This window comes from Aphis gossypii, chromosome X (assembly GCF_020184175.1).
Source record: "Aphis gossypii isolate Hap1 chromosome X, ASM2018417v2, whole genome shotgun sequence".
Lineage (NCBI taxonomy): Eukaryota > Metazoa > Arthropoda > Insecta > Hemiptera > Aphididae > Aphis > Aphis gossypii.
Window position 1 is genome coordinate 11,683,873 of NC_065533.1, and position 12,396 is coordinate 11,696,268.

Here is a 12,396-nt window from a genome sequence, read left to right on the forward strand (position 1 = left end):
TAATAATTGTTCGATGTGTGAGTATATTTATGTCAAAGTCACTATATTTAAGGAAATAAAAAAGGCGTCTTATTTCTGTAGATATTGAGATTTAATCATAATAGATTTTTTATTATCCACCATATTTTAGTGTTCATAGCTAATTTCAGAAAAAATTAATACAATCAATAATTTATAATTTGGTAATAAAACTATGTAGAACATTATTTTTACAATTTGCATTATAAAGAAAAAAAAGGAAGCCAAAATTCACTTATTCTTTTTTATCCTGTGAACCGTCCGACTGAATAATGACATAAATATTGTAAGTAACTCGTGTAACCACCTTTGACCTTTTGTTCTATCATCGTGTATTTAACTATGAATACGTATAATTAAAATAATATGTATTATGTTTTTTTCTTGTATGTAGTGAAATAACGAGTTTAGGTAAATTTTGAATAAATTGTGTACTTTTAAGTTATAAATATTTTAACAATTACAATTGAAAGCACTTATATATTTAAGTTTTACATATTTGTTGTGTGCAATAATGTTGTACGCTTGTACCTACATAAAAAAAAAATCAATAGGGAAAAGTAATAAAGAATGGTTATTACACATTACATGTGTAGGAATATTATATACTCAGTTTGTTATTACCTATTTGGCCGGTAAGAATTTGTTATTTTGTTATATGCACACCAATTACTCCCAAATCTCAATTTCTTAAATACTTGGTTTGATTTGAAGGAGTTTAACATAGGCAATTTTTATACAATTAAAAAAAAAATTTAAATATTTTATTATAATATACAAATTCCAAGTACCTAACTAGACTTTACTAGTGATCCCCTTAAACTTCATGAGTACCAATTTACTATTATTGATTATTGATCATTACGTATAATTGAGAAATTATGTATAGACAAACAGCTTAGCATTAAAAAAATTGCAGTTATAGATACAAAATCAAATTATTTCCTTCGTCAAAGAGAACAGTTCACTGTAAAATACCGATTTTACAAGAAAAATTATTCAACATTTAAAGAGAAAATTTGGTTTCTTCGCTTTATTAAATAAAGAAGACAAACTAATTAGATTCTTAACAAAAAATATTACTACGTGCGAGTGTTTAGGTACTATCACGAGCATTATAATATTTTTTTATCATTCACACCTTTTTTTTCATAAGCTATAATATAAAATTTGCAAAATTCTCATTGGTCTTAATTTATTATATTCTTAATAACAAACTATTAAATTCCGTGTATTTACGTTTTAAAATTGCGGCCTTCTATTTTTTTGTCACCACTTACTAATGTTTTATTTTCGATTAAAATTAATTATGTTTACGAGTATGAGAGCTTACGTGTTTAGGATTTACGATATTTTTGTAGAAACAAAATTGGTGTTCGCGATCAATAAATAGTAGTATATACCTATATTATATACATATAGTCGTAAGGTAGGTACTAGAAACTTTATTAATTACATTACACTATGGTGTTTAGGATTTTGTTGAAATCAATTTTCTGGTTTGGCCGTATAATTTGAACTTAGTTTACACTTAAATAAGTGGAAATAAAAGTAATATGCAATACGCCAATACATTATTTAATTATTTAAATAAATCAAAATTCCTACCGAGTCTTAGAAGTGTATTTAAATATAACACAACACACAAGTGATTTTATAATAAATAACGATAGTGTCGCGATAATTAATGATGATGTACATTTTTTTCTCTTACACATAGTTATATACGCCAATGCGACGGTTTGCACTTGTATACATGACTTTATGTTCAATTAAAGTCGTCTGACGTCTAGTTTTGGAATCTGTACCAATAGAGTGAAAAATATATAAATTAATATAATTTAGTGTTTTTTCATGAGTAACGAATTTTCTATGATGTATCGATATCGTTTATTAGCTATCGTAATAATGTAATATATAATTATTGTAAAAATATCGAAAATGAGATTCAATTAAATTAATCATATAAAGCCATAAAGGTCATTTAACATTTTTTGAGTATAGACACTTACTTAGTTGGATATTATATTGTTTTGAATAGGTACATTGTAGTATCGTACTTCAACTTAAGTGCACTTAAATATATGTAATAATAGGTAATTATAATCCCGTGCCAATATATATTAAAATACTAACCCTACTCATACTTATTTATTACACAAATGTTGTATGTATTGTATAGCCGTACATGACCTATAATAATATAAAATATAGAAAATTGATAATACTTATGGTTTTATACATAGTATAATGTATATTATATTATTATAAATGTTATATTGTTATATATATATATATATATTAATTCTAAGAAAAATTCTAAAAACTGTTATAGTAAAGCTTGGAACATCGCAGTGCACCTAGATAAACGGCTAACTCAGTAACATCTCTTTTGGTATGATGTAATAATAGCCAAATTGTACAAGTCTAATATGAAAAAACCTTTAAACTGTTATAAATCGTCAGTTTTTTTTTCATATATATTTAAGGTGATTATTTTACAGATAAACATTATTATTTTATCAAAAAAATGAAAAATTAACATTTCAACTTGGATAATTTTTTACATAATTTGCAGTCATTACAAAACAATATTTTTGAAAAAAAAATATTTTTCTAAACAATACAATTTATTTGTAATTACTAATTAGTTATTCCATAACAAAAAAAAAAATTCTGAACATTTCAATGTACAAAAATTTCTATAATTTAAAAAAATTTATAATACTCTAGGTATTATAACTAATAGTTAACCATTGAAATTCAATTCTTATAAATTTAAATTTTAAGATAATTATTAATATTCTGCTACAAAAAAGCTGAAAATGCTGCAATTAAAAAAATTACAACGATAAAAAATAGTTAAAAATATAAATTTTTTGTAATGTTTGATATGATGACATAAATAAAATAATATGAAAAATATATATTATACTTAAAAGATTTTAGTAAATTAAAAGTTAAAAACTCATTTTAATTTTATAAACGCGTTTGTTTTATTTGTTTAGAACGAGGTTACCCAAATGTTGGTTTCAATTAGTTATATTATTATGTACATAAAAAACTGCAAATGATTAACATTTTCAAATATACGTGGTGATAATGATAAGTTAAAAATGCTTATGTAGCCCGATCTTTCAACAAAAAAAGCAAGCGACTGTAATCATTAAAAAAAAAGAAATTGATACAAACTTATAAACTTTTTATTTAATAACTTTCTGCAAATAATATAAATTAAAAAAACTCATAGATAGTTAATAATTAAAACAATGAATAAACAAATTTATGAATACATTAGATCAACTTAACAATATAATAAATAAAGGTACATCTATCTAATAACAATTATAATAAATAATAATCTATAGTTAATTTAAATGTTGTTAACACAACACGCTATTTATACCTATTTGTACTATAGTCTATAATAATTAACAATATTTAGTTAAGAATTTTTTTTTTTATAGGGTTTATTAATAATTTTGAGGAAGCTAAGCACTCTTTAGCACACCTCTAATCAGTCCGGTTAAGCCTATACTTTTCGATTGTACCGGACACTCCTCCCATCCGTATGCCAATGACAACTAATTATATTATAATTTATACATTATAGTTATTTAGTTAAATAACCATAATTCCCTTTTTTAAATAAATGTATTTCAAAACACCTGGCTGTTAAATATTATTTTATTTGAATAATAAGGTATTTTTGAAGTTCTAACTTATTACACTTTAAATATCATTCCTCATAAAAATATTATTGCTAATAGGTATTGCTATTTATACAGTTTAATATTCCTTTTATAACTGTTTCTGTAACATTAGAACTTAAACTCTATCCTTTCTCATAAACTAATTGACTGAATCAGTTTTATTTCTCAATAAAATACAAATTCATACATAAAGCGCGATACCTAACAAATACTCTAAGGTTTAATTTTTAGATGCCTACTTTTTTTGATTTTATTTTTTAGGGGCAATGTTCTGCTGTTTACACATCACATGCCTAGTAATTAGTAGTTAATGTATAATATACTACTATACTATAATAGTAGGTACTATACATAGCCGTTCCGTTAATATAATAAATTATTTTATACAGATTAAAATGTTATCGGAAATTAAAAATGATTACTTATTTCGTGAATATAATGATAAGAAATATTGAGAAAAAAAAATAAACGACTTATGAATATTAAGTATCATATTCAGTATGAAAAACACACTAGATTGATAAATTATAATAGTTTATTTGGTATATTAAATAAAAATGAACAATATTACTTTAATAAAATTGTGCAGTGTATGATGTTTGTATAATAAATATGCATTAGATAAATTACATTAGGTATTAGAATAAGTAATACACTAATAACTATAACTACCTACTGGGTGTTGAAAAATGTGTCAATCAAACAGAAAAACTTTCGATTAACTCAAGTTTATACGTAAAACTATATGGTTAAACCACAATACAATATTCATATTATACACCTCCCAACTTCTATATTAAACATACAATAGACACGAAAGGCACATTTGGCGGGGAGATAGCCACGTGCGCTTCATAATATATAATTATAGGTATACAGTATACACACACAATGCACTACGTCACGGCGTTAAATTTCGTACAGTATGTCAGTATCTACTCTATAATAATAATATGATACAATATGAAACATCGAAGGGTCAATATTATAAAAACCCGAAAAGGGAGATTTTTTTTCCAATCCCTGTTATATTTATACGTACATTATATAGTATGGTTCTATTCAGACAATATGTAAACACTGAAGGGCCATTGTCCGCATGATCTATACTCTATAATATATTGCGATGACTAAGATGCCAATATAGCAGTCGTATGTTACAAACGACTAACACCAAACTGCAAGAAACCTATTTTTTTTTCTTCAAAATATTGTTTCTATGTGTTAAATTATATTTTTATTTTGTTATTTTGGCTAATAACATACTGCTGGTCTATTAAATTAGTACTAATCATATTGATATTTGACTGTAAATATTATTTACATGTAATTAAAAAGGATTTATGATGGTACTATAAATGTAAATAATAAATACTTTAAATTTTAAAAAACTCCAACATAACCGGAAACAATATAATATTTTCTTAAACGTGTAAATTGCTTACGTTATGTTACTTAAAAATTATACTTGGAATTCTGCAGGAAACAGCAATATTATCTGCACTAACAAAACTGACCAATCGGTCAAACACGTCCACGTCTCACATACAGCTATCCATTTACCAAAGAAAACTGATAGGTATATAATGAAATAGAATTTTTCGATATTAAGTCATTTAAGTATAATTGTTAAAAAAAAAAAAAACTAAATATTGAAAATATTATCTGAAGTATCGAATAATACTAATATTAATTCTAGATAACTAGGTTTTGTTCGCATCATTTAGTAACATATAAATAATTATGATATAGACGCAGCGATTATTAGTAAACATACATTTATATTAATTAATGTATAATAGTACAACGCGATTTGTGTATTATATTAATATTAATCATTAAAGAATGATTTAATTAAAATAATATAATAATAATCGTTTGTACCATGTCACAAAACTACATATATAATGCGTATTCATAAATTAAAATCCATAAGTACATAGTGATGATGTTTTTAAGTGTTGTTAGAAAAGAGGTTATCTACAATAGATATTAAGACAATAATGCTATAAGGGATACCAAATGTATTTAATGTATTTTTAATGCATTGGTTTACGGATATAAATAATAGCTGAATAATATAGATACTTATATATTATTATCATTCAATGTAGATTAATTATTTCAATGATTTTATCTACTGCAGAAATGTTCGGTCGATTTCAATGTTTATATGTAAATATACTATATAGAGCCATTATAATATTTAATAAACTACTTTAGGTATAATAATATATTAGTAAATACCTAAGTAGGTTTTAGGTACTCATAGTATTTAAGTTATGTAATATGTTTAATGTCCATTTATTATAAATTTATAACGATTAAACGTAAAATTATGATTTATTAAGATCCATATCTTCCCCGCTAACAATAGAAAAATTCAAAATTGTATACATTTAGTTTTAATAATAACGTTCAACGTTTATAAAATTTAGGTGTTTCTAACTTTAGTAGGTCTCTATACTTTAAAAGCATAACCAAATACCAATATTATAATAACGACATTTATTATACATTGTGCGAAGCGGTTAGGTTAGGACCATTTCTGAATTGTCTTTTTTCTCACTTACTATTTTTTCTTGTAGTAGAAGTACTTGAAATTGATTATTCAAAAATTACAGTATTGAAAATTTGACATAATATACAGCATGTTATTATACGTCCTTTAGTATTGAAGAAATAGTAAAATCATTAATCAATATAAATAATTGGAAAAATGACAATAAATAAAATTGAGATAAAATTAATGAAAAAAGTTTTTAGAGTTATTATGAACTTCAATGTAACTGTGTAGTGTTTTCTTTCTAATTTCATTGAAAGCGAAAAACATAAATTAGGAAAACAATAGCTTATGCTTAATTTTGAGATTTAGAACTGTTGATACTGATATTACTAATAAATTATACTTTAATATTTTTTTGACTATTGTACTTTATATTGTATTATTTTTTTTAACGTTTATAGAAACAACTGAAAAATATATTTCCTCAAAAAAATGTTTATATGTAGATTATTGTTAATTTTTATTATTCACCAATAATAATTATAGATTTACCTATAACATTTAGAGTTTAGACGATTTATTACATATAAAGTGTAAAGTCAAAGTGCTGCCTGTGTAATAAAAACAAAACATCGCCATCTTACTTTATAATTAAGTTTATCAAATACAAATATAGTTTGCATTTATGTAAAAAAATGTATATTTGTTTTGTTTGTAAAAATTTAAAAGTTCATAGTAAATCATCTGCTGTATAAACATAATAATAAGGTGTAATTTCCTAGATATACGCATTGATACTCGTATGTACATATACCTATTACTTTATAAAATAATATATGTAATGTAAATAACTATTACATATTTGCTTAAAGTGAAATTTTATATTTTAGATAAAAATAAGTATCGGATATTATCATTGTTATTTTTTAAAAATATATGTTTAAATCTAAACATTCATCGTTTTTACACAAAAACAAACAATTAATCCAACTATATGTATGTAAATATATTTCAATATTTGTGTTTACAAGCTGAATATAATACATAAGTCACAACTGTGAACTACGTGGGTATTTTATTTGAGGTAGATATGATAATATTTTTGAAAGGAAAAAATGTTATTTTAAATTTTCATATCGCAAACGAGTTAAGTCAATATTATAAGCTCCATAATTAATGGACATCATTAATGGATTTTTAATTGTCATTAGCTAATAATTCATTTAAAAACGAAAAGCAAATTAGGTATATAAGATTACTTTCTAGAATTTAATTTGATATAATAATATGATATGTTTATTACTTATTAGTAATTTTCTTTTTTAATATACCAATATTTTAATTAAATATTCATCTATCAATATTATATTTAAATATATCTTACTAATAAAACAATTGGGTTAGGTACCAAGTGACATATACATTATTCTTAAAGTATATGACTTTCGTAAACGTCTTTTTACTAAAGTTATTGTGCATCATTAAAATAATTTTCATAAAATACGATGGTAATTTCTTTCAAATTGAATAAATTACACCCGTAAACCACACACACCTACGACCTACTCATAATAATTGCCTCGAAGAAATGACTAAGGAAATGTATATAATGAGAATACAATTTTTTATTAACATAATACTATATTATATTCAGTAGCATTCATACTTTACTGCAACTATTAAGAATAAAATTAATAAGATACCTAAATAAATAACCAATGCATATTTTTTGATAATACCAAGACAAACACTAGTGAAAAATATTAAATTTCTGTCGAAGTGAACAAATATTTAATTTAGATCTCATATCGTCGTATTATTCTTACTTACCAAGAAAGATTACAATTTGAAAAAAAAACATGTAAATTAACTTTTATCTTTTAGAAATTTTTCTGAACATATTGTATCTAAAAATTTAGGTTTTTTGTAAATTTTATTTTATTTATTCAATATAACAATAAACCATGATAAATATAACAATAATAAGATATAAGTAGGTATATTATGTTACTTTACGGTACATTTTTGTACACCTACGAAACACAATACAAAACTTACTGTTGAAGAAAATCAATCAATATAATATGAAATAAATTTTTTTTTTACTGTAGTACTTATAGATAATAATTTTACAAAAATTATAATTTTATCGGTATGAGTGTATGACTAAGAGATATATATTTTGTTACCAATTGATAATTACCGATAATAATGATTCAAATAATCAAATACAAGCAAAAATAATCTATTGTGTCTGTCGTCCGATGCTAATAACATTTTAATACCACAATTTTTTAAACTGACTGATGGTTTTTCAGAATGATATAAATTAATAATTATTGTGATTCACGACAAATGTTTATGAGTTCGAAGAATAGATGCCGCGATACCGCGATGATAATATTATTATGAATGGATAATTGTGTTATCGTATACTTACACCATATGTATATATATAATGCACATATTATTATTATTTTTATTTAAAATTACTTTGAAAAAAATTAATTTATTTAAAAAATAATATTTAAAATGTTTAATTTTGAAAACTTAAAAAGTACATTATAAAAATATTTTCGAATCAATAACCATGTTGATAATTGATAATATATTAATAAAGTAGTTAGTGATTCGGTTTAGCAAATTTTCAGACAAATAATTTTTAGGATGGCCATTGGAAAGTGATGATATTTTAATATCTTGTGTACAAAGTCACAAATATGGTACCTACACTATGACAAGTAGAAAATGGTAGTATCACAAAAACCTAAAATATATAGGTAAACAGATAAATATTATACTTTTATACAGCTTATACTCAACTCTGAATCTCTAAAAATGATTTACCACTTACCCATTTTATGTATATTCATATATTTTATACATTATTAATGAAATTGCACTTAAGTCTTAAATAAAGTAGGTATACCTAGATAAAAAGTATCTAATATTACATTGTAATTTATAATATACCGTAGTAATATTTTATAATTCTTATTCTTATAAATATATTTTTTAATGATATAATTTTGTGAATGACCTTATTGATGGAAAAACTCATGTTTTCTATAATTATATGATATATTATATTATTGAGAAGCAAGTATGTTATGAATAGCCCGAGTAAGTATACCGACTGCACAACTATAAATGTATAGTTTATGTTCCTATAGCTAATAGGTACCTAAATTATTATTGGAAAAGTTTAGTTTTTGACCCGATTAACATAAATTAAACATGTTTCTTGTTCCATAGTCATAGAGTTTAACGATATTAACTTGATGGAAATGAATGTTAACATAACGTTATTTTTTTCTTTGTCTCATCTTCTAGTTATAAAAACAAAACATTCATATAGGTATATAAGTTAAGCAGGGTTATAGGTAGGTATAGTTGTAAATTTGTCATTTCTGAATATGTAAAGAAAATAATATAATTTAAATATGTGACATGTTAAAATCATGTACTCTATTATAAGCTACAGCTGTTAAAGAATGAGAATCATATTTGGTTTATAAGGTATTTTATTTGGTAAGTGTATTCAATATTTTTATACAAAGTAATCTATCCGTAATAATTATTATTTTTTAACGAATTCTTAGATGATAAATCTAATTATCTGTGGTAAAAAAATATTTTTTTTTTTTGATTTAACTTCTTCTATGATAAAAATATATTACCTACCAATGAATCAATTATTAAAAAAAATCAAAATCTTTTTAAAAATATGGGTAAAATATGTATATCTATTTATATAACTCTTCTCGCATTGGAGTGTTCTGTACTTCTGTGACGTTACAGATATATAGTACTTACATTATTATCTATTATCTATTTCTCATTTTAAAATTTAATTACTCATTTTGATTTCAGGATATTTTTTTTTTATGTTTAGTTGTCAAATTAATTCTAAATTTCAATATTTTTTTTGTTAACAATTGATTCAGATTTTAGTTTATTCTTTATTGTTTTTTCGTCTACGTGTAATTTAAATATTTATATTTATTTATTTTCCCAAATTTCAAACACCAATTATTTTCAACAATATAAACCCAAACAGTAACCAAATATTGTATATTTTGTATTTATCTATAAGTGCATTATATGAAAATACTGTGAGACTATACAAACAAATAACTATCGGTGTATGTATGGTATTTATATTAAATTATAAGGGGCCTCGCTGAAAATTGTTTAAACAACAAATAAACTAGTAAATCGAATAAAATACACAGTCTTGTTTTACTGTAATTTCAAGTGCGGTAATTTATTACACAAGTTTTTATAAAAAAAAAATTGGTTACATACCAGTTAAAAAACAAATATATGAATTATTTAAAGTAATTAAATTACTTTAGTGAAAAATGAAAATGAAATAATTCAGTTAAAAATAAACTAAAAGCTTAGTTACTATTATACTGTACACCATTTGGACCTTCGGAATTTCTTTGACACTACAGTCAAAAATATATTTTTTGTGCTTTTATCATCATACAGTGATAACGTACATTTTATTGTCCTTTTCGCACCGTAAATAATTTACCATAATTTAAATTTACTTAAAACTTGAATAGATATTACAATGTTTCCAGTTATTCAGAAATATTGGAAACATCGTTATTAACATTATCGATAATGATGATTGCAGTTTTGAACGTAATGAGCGTAACAGGTTAAGAAGAAGTATAATATTATATGTATATTATTTGTATATTATACGAATGCATTGCTTATAATAGTTGTTAAACGCTATTGTACGAGATGAGTAATAAATGGATTAATAATGTATTTTAAAATTGAAATTAATTTAGATAAACGAAAACCTATTTTAAATGGTTAAAGACAAATTAATAACGACTCATTTCCACGTTTGTATTAAGTATTTATAATATATCTGAAATAATTATTTTTTTTTTTTTTTGGAGTAAAGTGGGGTTTACAAAACATAACATATAACAAATAATAAAAATATAACCAAATCACAAAGTGAATTCGCACGTATAGAATAAAATATTCGCAGTGTTTTGATTTCAACGTACCTATCGATCTACGCGACTATGCGAATATGTGATAAGGATTACGAAAATAAATTCTATTTTTTTTGTAAAATCTACTTGAGATATCCAAAGAGATTTTCAACTTCAATTTGATGGAAAATAAATATATATAGGTAGTTATTACATAATACTTAATGGTGTCAAAAGTAAAAAGGGTGGTCAAATGAGTTACGCTCTGCTGTATAGTAGGTCACTATAATGGATGTATTGAATTTGAATCCAATGATATTTATCATTGTACATAAAAAATGATTATGAACGGAGATGATTTGTCAGCCTAGGATATAATAATATAAAAAAGATATTATATTTTAAATAGGGCGGTGAAAAAGATGGTTTTTGTACTTGAATACCATAAAATTAAACCATGTATAGAAAATGCCAATTTAAACAACTGGTGTATGTTTCAAGTTTCTACGACTAATAATTTTTAACTATATAACAAAAATCTAAAATTGTTTGATGGTAAATCGTTATTGTACAAGTGAATTTTGAATTTCATAAAAATTTAAACGAAGAATAAAATTTTTTTAATTGGCCAACGCTCAAGTTCTTTTATAATTATTGTACGCCAAACTTATGAAAAATCTAGTATTACATTTTCAACTCTTAGCTACTTATACAACATTTTTATACATTTTAACTACAAAATAATTTGCAAATATTTACGATTTTGACGAATTTTTTTCAATATTTGAACTTCAAATGCTAATAAAAAAAAAATCTTGTGTAAAAATTCCTAATTTTTAGTCACTTTTTTTCCCCAACTTTTTTGAAAACTACTGGAAAATTCTTAATTTTCACTCCTATATTGCACCAAAGATTTTGCCATTGAAAACCACCCCTGAAGTTTTTAATTGAAGCATTGTTTATTTCGAGAAGTTATGGTGTAGGTACATACCTAGATACAAAAAAAAAAACGCATTGTAAAATTAATACATTCATCACTTCGTTCAGAAAGCATCCGTTTTTTATTTTATTTTTTATAGCATTATATTTTTGCTTGTATTATATTTTTATAAATAATAGGTACATTGGTTATATACTTATATCCCAATATCAATATGAACATTTTATATAACAGATTAAATTTTAGTTAAAT